Below are 18612 nucleotides of genomic sequence, written 5' to 3'. Positions count from 1 at the left end.
AATTGCCCTATCAAATTCAACGACCCTTAATTTTTTGGTAGTTTAATCTTTAAGTTTTAAGATTCAGATGCTTCTATTGTATATTGATTATACTTGTTAAAATTTTCTTCAACCAAAAAGTATTTTTGAACATGTCCAGAAAGGATGCTCTGACAAAGACAACCGATCTACCTTAAATAGACCATATCCCATTTACAGATAAACATGTCTTTGGATATAAGTTATAAAAAACTATATTGGAACAATTTGAAAGGTGATTCAAATAGCAATTGATAGCATCTAACGTAATGGTTACATCTACAATTTATGATGTAGGTATTTCTAACTTAAATGCTGATTATTGGTTTTATTTGATACCGTCTTTATAACGGAGATACGTAAGTGGTATTTTGAGCTTGACCTGCATACAGATTTGTTTTATCGTCGCTAGGTAAGCTCAATTTGCAACAAAGCCTAAGTTTTACGTAGGCAAAGCTTTAAATCTATAATGGATTTCTTCAGTTGCAACGGCAAATCATTACAAATCTAATTATAAGAGCAACAGTTCTATTATTTATCAACATGATCATGATAAAAACTTTTTTTCAAATATAATTTAAGGGGAAATTGATATCTCCAAAAATAATTATATATACCTTATTTTTTTTAACGAAACATTATTGCATTATCAAAGCCCTTGATATACAACACTGAATACACAGAATGAAGTTTGTTGTCAGTTGTGGTGTATGTCTGTGATGTATGTTTTGGCTGTTGGACCCCATCAATTAATCTATTGTGTATGTTTGGATTGCTCACCCAATTTTGTCAATATAACGGAACTATAAGCAACTGTCATATATGTAGGAGGTTTAGCTAGCTATAAAACCACACCCCGTTTCTTCGGACAATGCCTGTACCACGTCAAAATATGGCAGTTACTTTTTCTCTCACTTGTTCTGTTGAAAGACAGCGTTTGATTTTGTCAGTTTTTATGGACTTCCCATTTTTGAATTTGCATTGGAATTTAGTATGTTGATATACATTTTCTAATAATTCAGCTAGAAGAACACACACATGAATAAAGATTCCGTATACATGTACAAATGTTTAAATTGAATTGTTTTGTGAAAATCATAACTTCTTCAAATTTAATTGTATTTGGATTAACAATAAACTTGTTATCAATATACTTGTTTCTCTCTATAGTCATATATTTTCACTTCATTACATAATAAAATTCATCTCATGGATCTTTTTAGCCGTTGTTCGCATATTCTTCAATCAATCTGAATTTTTTTCTTTTACCACTTTCAATTTGTAATTTATGGTTAATTAGTCTATATTGCCAGAGAACGTAAATATCCCGGGGTTCCAAAACATCTTTTAAAATACTCGTTGAAGCCAAAATCCTCCTTTAACAGGCGGTAATTTAATGTTCGAGTTCGTTGGAATATCTGAATACTATGTTTGTTTAAACTGATCTTGTAGATATTTTCTAACTGTAGTTTTAACTAAATGTCATTAACACAATTTTGCGTACATAAGATAAACCAACTTTATTAAGACTAGATTCTATACATTTCATCCAATCAAAATTAACATTAGTTTCATGAGATTTACTAAACATTAATTTATATGTGATTGCTGATAATTTACTGGGTTTGCGCAAGTTTAACTTTTGGCATGGACGAAATCTAAGCTACCATGATAAAGTCCTAGTTCTCCTTATATTACACTATTTGGGGTTGATGATTTGAGATGGAGAAGAAATTCTAAGTGAACTCTTTCTAGTATTTCATTATTTCCACATCCCAAAATTTCACAGCCGTACAATAAAATAGGTTTAACCAATTTATCAAATAAACCTACCTCATGAAGTCTCCCTTTTTTATAACTTCGTACATGGCTATCGTAAATATTTCTGCTATATGTTTCTTGTTTGCTTTAAATAGGCAATTTGTAGAAGAAAAACAAAACAAACGCCAAGGTAATTAAACTCATTAACAATCTCTATGTCAGAGTTGCCGAAATTATTTTAAGATTTACAGGTTGTCTAACACTACAAACAAATCATGATTTTTGGCTTGTCTACATTGATTCTCAGTTTCTAAGCATTACAATATAAAAAAATATTCTAGAAGTAATTGAAGTTCTGGGGCTGATTCAGCCACTAGCACAATATCGTCTGCGTAGAGAATTGCAAACATTTTAACATAGGTATATAGATCGTCTTGTAGGGCATCTGATTTAGTGTTCAAACCTATGAAATTCCCTTTATTAAAGAAATCTTCAAATCGTTCTAAAAAGTGAGAAAAAAAGAAAGAAAGAAAAGGGGATAAATTCTCCCATTGACGTTATCCAATGTTGCTTGGAAAATGATCTGTTTTCTCACCATTTTCTGAAGAGCATGATGTTATATCACCATACATGTTATGAAACATCTTCTGCATATAACCATTGATATTTTTTACTAGCATTATATGCCATTGATTTCATACAGTTCATTGTCGATATAGAGTTGGTCGCGTACAAGTGTCATATTTCTTCTATTGTACTAAGCTTCTTGCATAATTGGATACAGCTTTTTCTTTCGGAAACTGCTGTTTGATACCATATCTATTATTCCGTAATGTGAAGGCGTTGTCTTACACATACTATAAATCGTATTGATATAGGAATCGTACGCCGATGGGTCTAAAACCACGTTCAAACCAGTAGACGTATTAAATTTAATTTTGTATTCAATACCTAGTTCATTATATAGAAAATCGTTGAGAAATTCTTCGTTGTTTTCGTCTCTAACCTCATAAAGTCCAGTAAAGATAAGATTGTTTTTCATAGAGCGACACTGTAAGTCAATACTCGTTCATTAAGATTTCCAAGTTCACTTTGACAGTTACATTCAGTCAAAGTTCTGCCTTGGGAATTTATTTCAGAAATACCTTTTGAAACCTTATTTATACTATTTCTTACTTAATCCATTTCATTGGTATTATTGTCATTGAGACTTTTCTTTATATTAGTTTGAGAGTTAAGGGTATCAAATAAATTCCCTACTCCTTGAATGTTGTTTTCAAGTTCGGATATTATGCTTTGATAGTGTTGTATACCTTTCTCAGTAGTAATACTTCGACTTGTCAGAGATGTAATGAAATTCGTTATTCTACCAAATTTTCCAATGCCTTTTTCTCCTGACTGTAGTCTTTTGGCAAAGCTTGACACTAAGTTTAGAAAGGTGTTGAAAAGTGGGGTATTGTTTGAACAATAGAAGAACAATCAAATCATTGTCATATAACTGTTTTCTTCTTATCATCATAAAGTATATTTAATACTGATCCTTATAGTATATCGGTTGTCTTCATTCCTTTAATATATTCTACATTTTGGATGATTTTAGGCAATACCAATTAAAAGTATTTGATTGAATGACGGTTGATAATACCCAGAGGTAAACAGTTCACACACACAATGTTAGGACTAATAGACTGTTGCAGTTTTGAAATAAACCATAATGTATAATTAAATTTATTATAAAAACATATTTGGACATAAGGAAAACACGTTATGTTACAGAAACGTCACTGTCGTCTTTAAATGAAAAACTGATTTGTATTTATTTCAAAATGACGCCATAATAATTCTTAATTATCCGAGATAAGCACACTGTGTGAATGCCTGAGGATATTTTTATTTTCTAGTGGCATATCATTCACTAAGTTCTACTATATTTTTAATCAATTACAATACAAATCATATGCCAACTGCAGTTTAGTATTAGAGACAATACAAAGGTAACAAAGAAACAGGCCGGTAACAACCGTTGCCGGTTAGTTTTTCTGCACGAGTAATCAGCTCAAGGTCCGAAGAGATAGCCGAGGACCTTGACCTGACTACAAGTGCAGACAAATTATACGGCAGGTTGTTTCCGGCCTGTTTCTTTGTTACCTTTGTCTTGTATCTGACTTGTACGACTCAAGAAAGAAGTAGTAAATTTTGAATTAAGAAGAGGTATCAAAACTAAATATTTTAGAAACTTTTTCTATAGCTCTGCTGGGGGCAAAGTCATACAACACAAAACACACGCAGCATGTACAAGTTATAGGATATAAAATGAGTGTGTGTAATAAGATGATTCAGCATATTGTACCGCCAAAATTTTGTGCTTTGAAAAAAGCTGCATATCGTGGACAGAAATACGTCACCATCGTGGTATGGTGGTATGTGACATATGGCGGGTAGTTGAGTTTTTCTAGGAGAAACAAAATGTGAAAAATATTGTAAAAATATGCCTCCAACATGTATAAAACTGACTAATACTAGTGATATAAGTATACAAAATGAATCTGGAAACAAATAAACAAAAAAGCCGTCAAAAAAGAATAGTTAACAGAAGAATAATAACGGCTCTCAGTGACAACAAAGGTGAAATTACAGGTGACAATATAAGTGTAAACACACCATTCAAAACACCTTCTGAACAATCACGTTATGATGGCGAAAAAGCAAATGTAAATATGAGCCAGTCAAATCTAACACAAGATGCAAGCTTTTTTTTATATACACATTCCAGGTCTGAATCGTATGTTCCTGATACAAAACCAACAGTTATGCTCAATCTTGAACCCCGGAATGAACCCACAACCCATACAGAATATATCACCCTTTACCCAAAATACAACTTTACAAAAGCGCCCAGTTTGGATCAATAAACTATTTCAGAGAATAGACAAAATGGATACAAAACTAAATAAACTTGACCAAATTGACTCGTTTATTTCTTCTTTGAAAGCAAAACTTGTAAGATTAGAAGAAGGTGCAAAATCGTTAGATGGTCGCTTGGATCAAGTAGAGAGAAGAACCCAGTTGATAAGCAACGCTCACGCTACGCAAAATAAAAAAAAAATCTCATTTAAAAACAGAGCTAGATCAAATATCAAAACCGTTAAAAAGTAATTACTCTAATGTACCAAAAGTTGATCAAAATATTATATCAGCTCTCAATGATATGAAAAAGGATCGACAAACTACAGAACAAGTTGATTGAAGTTCAAATGAAATCAATGTGCAACAATCTTATAATATATTACATTCCGAATTTTACAGATAAAAACTGGTCTGAAACAATCAACGCGTTTTGTCATGAAAATTTTTAAATCGGAAATCAGTTAGACTATATATTACAGATGCATACTGTTTGGGCAAAAAGGGTGAACAGATTAAATCTATTCTCGTTAAATTTGCGTCGTTTGATAGTCGAGATCTGGTGAAAAAGAGTGCTCAAAATTCGAATTTCGGAATTTCGGAACTGTTGCCAGTAGAGATCCATTAACGCAAAAAAAAAACGAAAAAAAAAAAATAAAACTACCGACACTAAAGCGACTACGTGATGAAATTGTTCAAGCATATTTTCTGAGGGATAACATTTACGTCGGAGGGATCGTCCAGCGAACAATTTGAAAACTTGAAATGTTTGTGCTGGAATGTTCATGGACTCAACTCGATCTATAATGACAATGACTTTTTGAATTTGTAAACAGCTATGATTATATATAGGAAGATGTGGTATGAGTGCCAATGAGACAACTCTCCATCCATGTAACAATTTATAAAAGTAAACCATTATAGGTCAAGGTACGGCCTTCAACACGGAACCTTGGCTCACACCGAACAGCAAGCTATAAAGGGCCCCAAAAATTAATAATGTAAAACCATTCAAACGGGAAAACCAACGGTCTAATCTATAAAAAAACGAGAAACGAGAAACACCTATGAACTACATAAACAGACGACAACTACTGTACATCATATTCCTGACTTAGGACAGGTGCAAACATTTGCAGCGGGATTAAACGTTTTAATAGTACCAAACCTTCTCCCTTTTCTGAAACAATAGTATAACATCACAACATAGAAAGACACACTATAAAATATCATTTGGAAGGCTTAACTCAATCAAAAAACGCAAATTAACACACAATGAACGAATAAATTTGATCTGTGATACCTGAATGCAAATACATAGTTAATAAAAATTATAAGGGATAAATAATTAAGGTCAAACGTAAATAAACAGTTTTAAACAAAGTTAAAGTATGATACCACTGTGAAATTTATACAATTTTTAGAAAATCATCACTTTTGAAAAAACCTGCGTCATATCATACACAGGTAAATGAAAATAATTTTGGTGTTAAGTATACTTCTTCTTCTGTCTGTATAAAATATTCCGTTTAGGAATACCAAGAAATTTCTTTATATCAATAAAACTAATCTAACACTTGGTACATATGGGGTGAATATCAACAATAAAACTAGTGCTAGATAAAACTTCCTGTACAGGTGCAAGATTGGTATTTAAGGAGAAATGAATTAATTATGATGTTCATAGTACGAAGAAGTGAAAATTTGTAGTAATTCCAAATAATCAAAGCTGGTATATAGACAAGATCCATGTTAACATCAAATAACAAAAAAGCATTACAAATAGTATCAACAGGTCAAATTAACAAGAAAGTACGATTTGAGAGTACTCGCAGTTACTGACAGCTAGTTAAAAGCCAAAACAATTAATAATAAAAAATCATACATCAGAGACTAAAATCAACTAAAACACATCCCAGGGATTTAGTATTTTAACGTCATGTACAGTCAAAGAAGACATGACTTGTGCAATGCCAAAAATAAATGTATCAACAGGTAGTAGGATAGTTAGGAGTGACTTCTTTATAGATAAAAATGAACGTGTGTGTGTCTCTATACATCCCGTTTGAAAAGAAAATACAAATTTAGTTATGTTTCAATTTACTAATGACAAAATCAATATTAGTGCCAATGTAAACTATATTCACATATCTAATTACAACATTGGTACGATAACCCTTACTAATAAGTTTGTTTAAAGGTTCGATGAGTTTATACGGATCACATAGTGATTTCCGCGCTTTATGTACAATATTACCGAAAAATTTAGGATGTGAAATACCATTTTAATACGTTTTCTACAGGTACAGCCAAATTTACTAATCAAATCTTTGTATCTATGAAAGAATTTAGTAAAAGTTTTAAGTAATTTATGGTAACGAAATCCCTGACTTAATAATTTACCAGTGATGCATTGATTACGTTCGTTAAAATCTATGACATCACTACACACACGGGCATACCGAACGAGTTGCGATATATAAACACCGTATGATGGAGCCAAAGGCATATCGCCGTCTAAAAAAAGGAAAATTAACAATAGGGAATGAAAAATCGTCTCTTTTGTCATAAATTTTAGTATGGAGTTTCCCATTAGAAATTGAAATGTCTAAATCTAGAAAAGGACAACTGCTGCTGTTTATGTTAGATTTAGTTAAAGTAAGTTCTTTTAGGTAAATTTCGGTACTATATTTAGAGAACTCTGGATTAATTAACGAAAAAATATCATCCAGATGAAGGTAAGTATTGTTGAATGTATCAACCAAATGTAACAATGATGTGTCTTTACTGAGTTTGGTCATAAACTGAGATTCATAGCAATACAGGAATAAATCTGCTATTAAAGGGGCGCAGTTAGTGCCCATAGATATGATGTTCTTTTTATTTGTGAAACTTGGTTAAATGAAAATAACATAGAAGAAATAGATGGTTAAGTACATACATCTTGCATTAATCGTAGCACTTATATAGGTACAAGAAATGAAGGTGGTATTGCCCTTTATTGTAGAAATTTTTTAAGTAGTGGTCTCTCGGTAGAAAATAAAAACACTATGGTATTGTCCTTATCAAATTGAATACACAATTTTTCAGCATTCCCGATGATATATATATATATGTATTTAGACTCCTCTAACAAGAAATTTGTTTTGCATGTACACGTATAAAAATTGCGGTTTTTATCCAACGCAATCAAAGGTTTGAACGTTGTTTTCAATTTAGACTTGTTTATATTTTTTCGTTTGGGCTTGTATTATATTTGCCTTCGGGTTTATATGATCCGTTCATCCTATTTTGACTCCTCAAAATTCAAGAGTCTATCCTAAATTGAGGTAAATTGTATGGCTTTCCATATACTGTTTCGATTCCTAAAATCACTGAAGAGACATTAATTGTCGAAATCCGGATATGGTGTACAAAAGCCTTTGCACCTTTTGTTTGCGGTATACCATCTTTTCCGCAAGTTCATTGTTTTCTGTTTAGTTTTAAATTTATAATTAAGATCCATTTATTACATCGGTGATCCTTTTTTTTTGACAATCGCCAATGGCAGTCAGCAGGCTTTAAGAACATCCGTTGTTCGACCTGTTAGTCAAATGCGTCATTATATGGCCTTCCAAATACCGTTTCGATCCCTAACATCACAGAAGAGACATTAGTTGTCGAAATCCAGATATGGTGTATAAAATTTTTGCACCTTATGTTAATGGTAAATCATCTTTTCCACAAGTTTATTGTTTTCTGTTTGGTATCAAATTAATATTAAGATCCATTTTGTACTGGTGATCAATTTATTTGGCAATCGCCAATGGCAGTTAGCAGGGTTTAAGAACATCCGATGTTTTTCCTTAATTCCACACGAAAAATCTAAGTGTTATCAGATTTGTGACAACGATGCTCATAAATTATTGAATACGTTGTTCTTGAATATAATGAGAGGGGATCAGTATTTGTAAATTGGGATCTGAGTAGTCGAATAGGTGAACTTGGTGATGTTTTGTTTGATGATAATTTAGATAAATATTTCGAGAGCGTTGAGCACGTCGAAAACCCCAATATTCCTGATAAACTTTCCATGAACAAATCTGTGAATTCATTTGTCCGTAAGCTTATACAACTTTGCTCTAATAATGGACTGACTGTCTCTAATCGTAGACTTGGAGACGATTTAGATGGAAAGTGTACTTTTTGTACAAGTATAGGGGGAAGCGTGAACGATTACGTACTAATACTATAAACGTATTTTTAACTTGAATCTGCTACAACTACATGAATATCAGGCCTACGAATAGAATACGATGCACAGTATAAAATGATGTTATTTTAAAATATTTCGAAAGAATGTGTGGCAAAAATCCACCCAATCTTTGTAATGACTTGAAAAATAATGACCATTTTGAAAATATAGGTATAACTGTTTTAGACTCTGAAATTACTGAAGATGAACTTGTGAAATCGATAACAAAATTAAAATAGGGCAAAAGTGCAAGAAAAGACAAAATTATCAGCGAAATGTTTTCTGCAAATCCAATATTGTTTGCTCCAATTGTAAAGAAACTATTCAAATATACTTTTGAAATTGAAATTTTTCCAGATACCTGGGCAAATGGTATTGTTGTTGCTGTCTCTAAGAGTGGAGATTTGACAGACCCAAATAACTATCGACCTATCGTTTAACTTTATTTTCCGCTATATAGATGATGTTCTCTCACTAAATAATTCAAAATTTGGTGACTATGTTAAATGCATCTATCCAATCGAACTTGACATAAAGGATACAACAAATACAGTTAAGTCTGCCTCATATAATGACTTACATCTAGAAATTGACAATGAGGGTCGGTTAAAAACAATACTTTACGACATAAGAGATGATTATAATGACTTACATCTAGAAATTGACAATGAGGGTCGGTTAAAAAACAATACTTTACGACATAAGAGATGATTTCAGCTTCCCAATTGTGAACTTTCCATTTCTATGTAGCAACAGTTCAGCAGCGCCTGCATACGTAGTATATATCTCCCAGTTGATACAATAATCCAGGGCTTGTATTTCCTATCATGATTTCCTTGATAGAGGGATGCTGTCACAAGGAAGCTATTAAACAAAGAGTTCCATGTGGTGAAGTTGAAATCATCCCTTCGTAAGTTTTACAGACGCCATCACGAGGTTGACCGTTATTGCACATAGAAGTTAACACTGATAGAAGTAAAGTAGTAATGTTCAGAAATGGATGGCAACCTGTAAAAAATTGTTTCGTATATAATAACTAAGCACTTCAAATCGTAAATTTGTACGTTTACCTTGGATTGTTGCTACACTTTACTGGGAAATTCTAACACACACAAACGACTGTCACAACAAGGACCAAGAGCTATCTCATCACTATTAAACTGTCTGAATAATATCTACATATCAAAAGTGTCTTCTTTACGACAGTATGGTTGGATCGGTGCGGAACAATTCTTCAGAAATATTGGGTTTTCACCGCGCCAACGACGTAGAGATCATTTAGAACCCTTTTTGTAGGTTTGTTTTAAAATTAGGTAAAAGAGCTCCTATTAGTTTTCTTTGTGGCGTGTTTTGTCATTTACCTATATAAAACTAATGAGATGAAATATGATTGCAAATGAGACAACTATCCACCAAAGTTCAAATAAAGGTGATGTAACCAACTATAGGAAACCGTAGGGCCTTCAACAATGAAACAAACCCATACCATATAGTCGGCTATAAAAGGCCCCGACATGAAAAATAGGAAACATTTCAATTGAGAAAACTAACTATGTTTGTTTTCAGAAAACAGTGAATATCAAAATATTGGTTACGTATTGTTATATATAAACTAGCTTTTGTATATGATGTATATGAAATTTTATATGACGATGCAAGTCAAGGTAAAATGAATTTAGCATCTAATGTGCGTGATTTGTTATTTAGCCTTGGAATGAACTATATTTGGATTGACCAGAATAGTATTGATATATCGTTTGATGTTATAAAGACACATATCAAAAACAAATATCTGCATAAATGGTCAGCAGATGTATATGATTGTGAGAAATTAAGTGTATATAGAAATGTAAGATTAAATTTCGTCTTCAGAATTATGTAAGCTACATTAATAATGTTACCTTTTGTTCAAAACTACGAAGTGGTAATTTGAAACTAAATGTTTAAGTTGGTAGTATCTATGATATACCAAGAGAACTGCGTTTATGTGTATGGAACAGCATGTAATGTGTTGAGAACGAATTTCATTTTGTATTGGTATGTCCAGAATATAAAACAATCAGAAATATTTTTTGGCACGTTATTATTGTTCATGGCCGAATACTTTTAATTATCTTATTTGTTGAAAGCTACTTCCAGATCACTTACAACTAAGCTCAATGCATGGAAAGTTAGATCGGACATTATTGGTTAGGTTTATTATTATTGTTTTGTTCTCTGCTATTAGGGTTTTGTCATATTGTGTATATATAATGTATTGTCATAGCATGTCATGTCTGCTCTTGCAAATACATATTCATTCATTCATTTAATTGACGATATTCAGTACCCCGAAATTAGAAAATGTTGTGCCTGGTAAAGCCCTGTGTCTTGTGCTTTAATTCGATAGTTGATAAGAAAAAACAATTTCCACGAGTTTGTATCATACTATCCTCAATTCATTGGGAACTCGGACTGGGAGCCGCGCCTGATCCGCTATAATCATTTTCGCTATTATATCTATTTGACTTGAGTACTGTTTTACGCTTGTTTTTTTTTTCAACATTAACAAATTCTTTATTGCACTAGTATTTAGTTGTTAACAACTGCCCTATATAGTACCACCATTATATATAGGTTTATCCCTGTGTGTTAATCGTCAAATAAACCAGGGGATTGACTTGACGAAATTATATATTCATCATTGTACGGTTTGTTATTTACAGTGATTTATTTATAAACCCTACAACACGTGTGACTTTCCGATGGATTTAAAATTTTGTCTTTCATATTCTATCAAGGTAAGTTTCAATCATAATTAGTGTGCCACTATGATTAAGATGACTTAATATATAATGTTCTTCTGTGTGTATATATATATCTATTTGAAATATCTTCAATCTTTGATATTATTATAAATTATGTCCAATGAAACGAAAGTGGATATTTCAACATGTTTGATTTCTTCAAAATTGAAAATAAGAAGATATATTGATAATTTAGAAAACCGCTTTCTGTCCTTTGCTAATTTCATTTGGACAATATTACAAACATCGTGACCCATTGTCAATATGCACGAAATCAGTGATTTTTATTGCGTAAAGGGAGAAAACTCTTTTTATACATTACATGTTAATTTCTACTTGTTTTGTACATCTACCATCATGACTATATTCACATACAAAACAATTTACGCATACACTCTACCATGCAATGCATAAGTTAACATGTATATATATCTATATACACAAATGTTAGCTAATACACTTATACCATATAATTATATGGTTCTATTCTATAATTGTCAAAGTGATAATAATATTACATAAATCTATAACATCAAAAAACAAACATAAATGTACCTTAAATCTAGTTACGAAGCACTTAAAAAATTTTTGCAACACTGCAAAGAATATTAAGTTTATCCCGCCATTTACACTCCATTTCGAAAATTTCTTAAATTTTGATTTGAAAATGCAAAAAGTATTGACAGGTTTTGATCTTTGTTCAGAAATGTAGTATGCCTTATAAATTCGTATGTGATTATTGTGAATAAGTAATTTACTTCATAGTATTCTTTTCCTGTTGAATTGTATATCCCCATGCTAAATTTGATAAGCTTAGAATATGAATTCCTATTTTATTTTTAATTTTTCCTAAAATATCTTTTATTTTTTTCACAAAATACCTTTAATGTTTTACATCTTAGAAACATGTGTTTGTAATCTTCTGTAATATTACATGTATGGCAGTTTGAGCTTGTACTTATTTTCCATTGCTTCAATAAGACTTTACAAGGTAAGATATAGTGCACAAGTTTCCATCTGAATATTTTTAGTGTATTATCTTTCAGAAAAAATTAGTGAATTTTAAAATGCTTTCTGTTTTATTATTTTAGTTACCAATTTTTAATAGACGATTCCATTATAAGAATCCTAGTGGTGTCTCTTTACCCTGCACTTAAATAAATTTATAAATATTTTTTGTTTCCATATTATTTGATAAAAGTTCCGGACGACTATTTATTTTGATGTTCAGCTTGGTTAAAACTTCAGTTTTAACTGAATTCTCATGCTCAGTCATTGTTTTCCATTTCATTGGAATAGCATTTGTAAGTTTTAGCATTTCAGCAATCCAATTAGTTACCAATTTTTAATTTTTTTTTAGTTTTTCATGTACTACCTTTTCTGATATTTTCCCATTGGTATCTAGTATGTCATTTATATGAATTTTTTTACTATCAATCCAATTTTTAAAAACAAGGGCTTTTACCCTTATCTTTTATATAGTTATTCCCAGGTGTTGCAGTTTTCTCTTTTGCATATTTTATCCATGTTTTGATTATTTCTAAGTAGGAGTCTGGTATTTTGTACTTATTTATGTTAGATACTGAATTCAGATTATATGTTCATATTAGAAATTAGAAAAATTTTTTCCAAAGTTATCAAAGAAGAATCTTGGTATAACTTTCCATTTAGAGGTTTCGGGAGATTTTCATCTTTTAACCCATCCTATTTGAATTGCTTCAATTTATTTTACAATGTCTGTCATATTTAGACCACCTTGTAACATTGGGGTACATAATACAGTTCTTTACACTTTTCCAGTTCGATTGTTCCAAATGAAATCAAAAATAATTTTATTAAATTGCGTTAAATGATCCTTATCTTTATTGGATACTGTTGCTAAATATGTCAAGTTTGGGATAGTGATATAGGCGAGTGACCATTTTCAAAAAGACGCTTAGTTAACGACTTTAATGCACCCACCTAACATACGGCTATATTATATATCATTCGAAAACTTATTACCTGTACTTTCATTTTTGCCCGGTCGAAAATAATTCGTACGGTGCAATTTTCGTTAAATCAAGGTCAACGGTCTAAACTGAGCATTCCAAATGTTTGCTATATTTACATAAAATGCCATTTTCAGGTACTTGTATGGCATTTTAGTCCCTAAAATTGATCTAAACCTTATAAAACAAATTACCATGATTTCAAATCAAGTGCAAACTTAAATGTTGATTGCACTATATTAACAAAAAACTGCATTTCTTGAAAAAACTTCCAAAAATGATAAAATTGCAATAACATCTAAATGTTTTCTGAAATTTGAATATTTATATGTCAAAAATAGAATAGATTTATTGTTTATGGACCGAGAAAATTTTTTCATCATTTTAAGCTGCAATTAATATGATGTAGGTCCAGATGCAGCCTTCTAATTAAGCTTTTGTAGTTGCCCCAAAAAACACAATCTGCAAATGGGGATCATTTAGCTTTTTTTTTTGCTAGATAATATTGCAGATAATGATCAACCATATTTAAAAAAATGTTATGGAAGAACTTTAAGGAACAAAAGAAGTATATTTGGTAAAAAATTAGTTTCCCGATGTGGAAAGACATGTTACGAAGATTATGCTCGTTCAATATTCGAAAGAAAACTGTCTGTACCATGCGCTTTTCCGGCGAATTCCTTTTAATGTTAACCCGTTATAATATACTGTGTTAGTTGTTTTATCAAATATGACTGAAAATTAATAATTCAGATTAATTAAGATTGAATAACCTTCATGAACAACTGTAATCACCATACTGGTTTATGTATTGTTCGCACAATTAGGTATAGTGTTTTAAAAAGATCTGTTTGTCTGTCTTACTTTTTCGCCATGGTCATGCTGTCATCTGTTTTTCTTCGACCATGGTTTGAGACTGCCTCCATATTATTTTATCACTTCTTTTAATCAGAGAAAAGAAAACCATAAATTTCAGAGCTGAGCGAAAAAAGACAACAGAACTTAAAACTCAGATATTGATGCAAAAAATAAGTTAGTAAAACAACATAATTTACTGAACTCCAAGTGAAATTTCAAAACAGAAAGTCTCTTATCACATATCAAAACCAAAAGCCGAAACACATCAAACGATTGGAAAACAGTTGTGATAGACTTCGTAGTTCTCTCTCCATCTCTATCTATCTTTATATGATATAGCGGAAATGTAGGAATCATCTTGTCCTTACATCTTTTTTTCTTTTGTTCTTTCCATTCGCATATCCATATGTTAGTCTCAACATTGTAATGAGCAATATTCCTTCGAAATTGCTTGGCAGAATTATGGAAGCTCAAAGTGCACATATGGAGGTTATACGTGAAGGGATTTGTTTGATAATAAACGTATTCAAATAGCGCTAAAAACAGTAATCGCTTTAAATTTACCAGAACATACCTGATTTCAAGCTATCTCATTAAGTTAACCCTAATCTTATTTAAATTTAGTTCTCTGATTTCGTCATTCTCATGCGATATATGAGCAGGCGAGTCGTGATTGATCTTAATTTTAGTCAGATTGTTTTAACCCATGTTTTTAACACTTAAACATAACATTTTGTACGGTTTTTTTCATGTCAACTTATATCACTTATTATTGTTGTGAGATCTTCGCACCATTAGAAACTTGAACCGAAAAATATGAAAATAAATTGAGAAAAATTGCAAAAGTCGCTGTCAGATCAATAACAGAGGGCTCAGTGCACAATAAATACCCACGAACATAATTTAAAATCAGATGACATACAACCAATTAAAAAAACTGGATAAATTCAACCACAATTTTTTCATTTCTCACAATTGTATAGATATTTTAGAATAAAATAACTTCATTTTAACCATATGTATTCTTAATATACATGTACTATCTTTAATATGCCAATGATCAACCAATGCTTAATAGATGATCTACTAAAATAGTAGATCGTGCTCTTTTTTTTAAATGCCTAAAATGAAAATATGATGTGGCAAATCTACATTGAAATTTTAATGCAAAATCATGGCCAATTAAATTTGAAATAAAACTGGTTCAAATGCATTTATATATTTGTTTCTATTAAGAAACTTTACTTGTAACATTTAGCTGAAGTAAACATCAATATAAACACTGCTGTGTTTGGTTAGAGGTTGCCTACTTTTACAAAAGGTGATCAATGCTGATTGGTATATTTGTGTTGTGACACCTACACAGTAACTTCGTCCTTGATACTAATAGCTATAACTAATGTATTGTTGATGGGGATTGCCAGTTTTCCTTCCGAAGGTCGGTGGTTCCTTGGGCATTTCATTGGCCTAAACCATTTAAAACTGATCGCCGCAAAATACTTTAGAAGCCAAAAGTGCTAAACCGAAAATTGCGTCAAACACCAACAATCAATCAATCATCTTTATATTAAAATGTATTTATATGTAAACTATACAGGGAGTAAATTTGATAAATGGAAATGTATGTATTGTTATTGCGAATTGCTAGATTTCCCAATTCAAAAATTAATGTAAGTAAATATAATTGCGAGGGTCTCAATTTATTTACAAGAAATTACGTAGTTGGATAGGATTAAATATATTGGCCAGGCATGAAGAACATTTCAGTGGCTAGCTTATAATAGTTTTCACTTCCTCATTCAAGGCAAGATGCAGTATAACCAACCAAGAAAACATACAAATATTGAAATATTGAATTATCAAAGTTTCGCTCCCAAACTTTTCCCTAAATGCACGAATTTTCTGTGTATTCTATCCTTTAACATTTTTGCACTTTTAAAATTTGTGTTTTTCAACATATTAATATCGACTACACACAAATTGTTTTAACAAAGAACAGCTAAAAAAGCTATTTTCTTGCAGATGGCGGTATTTTGGGCAACTGCATGGTTGTTTTGATTGGCTGTTTAATTAACAAGAAGCGTAATTGCAGTAATTTAATGATGTCAAAAACATCCTTAGCACTAAATAAAATGTGTTATTTGGTTTTAAATCCGACATTAATATTTCAAAGTGCTTTTGATAAGTTACTATTAACATCTGTTCTAACAGATTTCCATATGTCCATACAAAATATCATTATTCAGAAGACAGAATATGCAAAAAAATGCTGACTTCTTGTAAAATTAGAAGTTGTCCGTCTTGACCTTTCGTTGTGATTTGACAGAAACTGCACCATACGAATTTTTGACGACCGGGCAAAAAAGGTAGTGCAGATGATGTGCTTTCGAATGGTATATGATTTAGCCGTATGTTAGGTGGGTGCATTAAAAATAAAATTTTATGGTTAATGTCACTCGTCTAATAGTTTTACCAATATTTTTTTCTGATTTTTGGAACTTTTTATCAAAATGCAACTTTTGAAACTCTTTTTTGTTCAAACCAAAATATATTTTTTAGAAATAAGGTTGTGCTTATTGTGATATTTTGAGACTAAGTGATTTTCCATGAATTTTTTTATTTCAAACCCTTTAATATTAGAATTTTGTCTGATTTTACAGGCCAATATTTTTACAGCTATTACAAAAATTAGAGCGCTGCAAGGACATTCTTGTCGGATTCCTCTAAAAATAAATATGGGTTCTGATATCGAACCATTATGTGTAACGGAGTATTTAACATCATTGTAGATAGTTTTAATCCATTTCAAAATTGATTTTTGAAAGCCAAATTTTTGTAATTCTGAGTGCATAAATTCCCATTCAAGTGTATCAAACGCTTTTGAGAAGTCTAAAAATAACAAGGCTCCTTCTATTTTGAATGATTCAGCATAGTCTATGATATCCTGAATTTGTCTTACATTATATCCAATATAGCGATTTGCAATATAACCATTTCGGTCAGCACTGATGATTTTTGGTAGAATATTTTTAATTCTTTGTGCAAGGGTATCTGCAATCAGTTTTGTGAATAAGGGAGATAATCCCCAGTTTTTGTGTTTCAGTTAGTTCCCCTTGTTCATAATATTTATTAAATGTGTATACTGCAAATTCTTTGAGCTCACCCCAAAAGGTTTGATAAAATTCAACACTGAGACCATCTGACCCTGATGAACTTTTTAATTTCATCTTATATAAGGCTTTTGTGCATTCTTTCATGCGTATTTCTCCCTCTAAAGTAGAACTTTCTTTTTTTGTCAGCTAATGTTCCTAGACACAGATAACAACGAGAAAACCTTGTATAAATGACCTAGATCAAAGAGTCTGAGCTATGTTTGCTGTTAATAAAACACAAGTTGAGTAAAATGTCATTTATTCAGAAATTAATTTAAAATGCAGCTTACATCTTAACAATTATAATAGTACTGCATAAATGACAATGACTTTAATAAGCAAAGGTGGGGTTGAAAAAGTGCCACACCCTAACATAATAAACATCATAAAAATGACAAAAAATAAAAGTGAGTTGAAAAAATTAACTCACCAACATATATATATACAAAGAATATAAACAATACAATGAATATTGTCCTGAATTGATGTTAAAAGAAAAATAAATGTCCTATATAATAACGCTTAAAAGGGAGGGAAATGGGAGGGTTTTCAGATAAAATTCAAAAACGATCTTTTCTCTCTCCCAAAACAAAGGCGAATGACCGCATGTCCGAGCACATGTAGAAATTTGATATTAATTACCGATCTCAAGAACTGACCAATCAGATAATGTTATTAGATGATCATGCATTGAACATGCAGTCCTTGACCTCATGTTGATATACTTAAACAAAGAAATGCCTTCTTACCCACATGGCATTAATAAAATCAATATTATCGGAAATTCCAGCCAAAAAGTCTTTTATTTACAATAAATGTTATTTTGTCAGCTAATGCTCTACAAAAATATTAACACAGATTATAAACAAAACAAAAAATAATATATACTAAATATAATGAAACTTGTA

The sequence above is a fragment of the Mytilus californianus genome, unplaced genomic scaffold (assembly GCF_021869535.1).
Source record: "Mytilus californianus isolate M0D057914Y unplaced genomic scaffold, xbMytCali1.0.p SCAF_1, whole genome shotgun sequence".
Lineage (NCBI taxonomy): Eukaryota > Metazoa > Mollusca > Bivalvia > Mytilida > Mytilidae > Mytilus > Mytilus californianus.
This window is presented reverse-complemented; position numbering follows the sequence as displayed.